This window comes from Pteropus alecto, unplaced genomic scaffold, assembly GCF_000325575.1.
Source record: "Pteropus alecto unplaced genomic scaffold, ASM32557v1 scaffold12, whole genome shotgun sequence".
Classification (NCBI taxonomy): domain Eukaryota; kingdom Metazoa; phylum Chordata; class Mammalia; order Chiroptera; family Pteropodidae; genus Pteropus; species Pteropus alecto.
Genome location: NW_006432669.1, coordinates 6,380,696 through 6,381,306, shown reverse-complemented (window position 1 = coordinate 6,381,306; position 611 = coordinate 6,380,696).

Below are 611 nucleotides of genomic sequence, written 5' to 3'. Positions count from 1 at the left end.
TTTCTATGAAAGCATCAAAAAAAAAAACAAAAAAACCCGAATTGCCAAAGCCATCCTGAGAAAAAGGAATGAGAAGTTGGAGGCATCACTGTCCCTGATTTCAAATTATACTACAAAGCGACAGTAATCAAAACATCATGGTATTGGCAGCAAAACAGACACACGAACCAGTGGGAAGGAATAGAGAGTCCAGAAGTAAACCCATATTTATATGGGCGAATAGTTTTCAACAAAAAAGTAAAAAACATACAGTGGAAAGGAAAAGACTCTTCAATAAATGGTACTGGAAAAACTGGAAAGCCACCTGCAAAAGAATGAAACGAGACTGTTGTCTATCACCACACACCAAAATTAACTCAAGATGAAATAAGGTCCTGAATATAAGACCTGAAACAATAAAATGCATAGAAGAAATCATAGGAACGAAAGTCAAGGACCTTGGACTTAACAAGGATTTTATGAATTTGACCTCAAAAGCAAGGGAAGTAAAAGCTATGATAAATGAATGGGACTACATCAAACTAAAAAGCTTCTGCACAACAAAAGAAATCGTCAACAAAGTTAAGAGACAACCATTCAAAAGGGGAAGTATATTTGCCTCTGATTAGGGT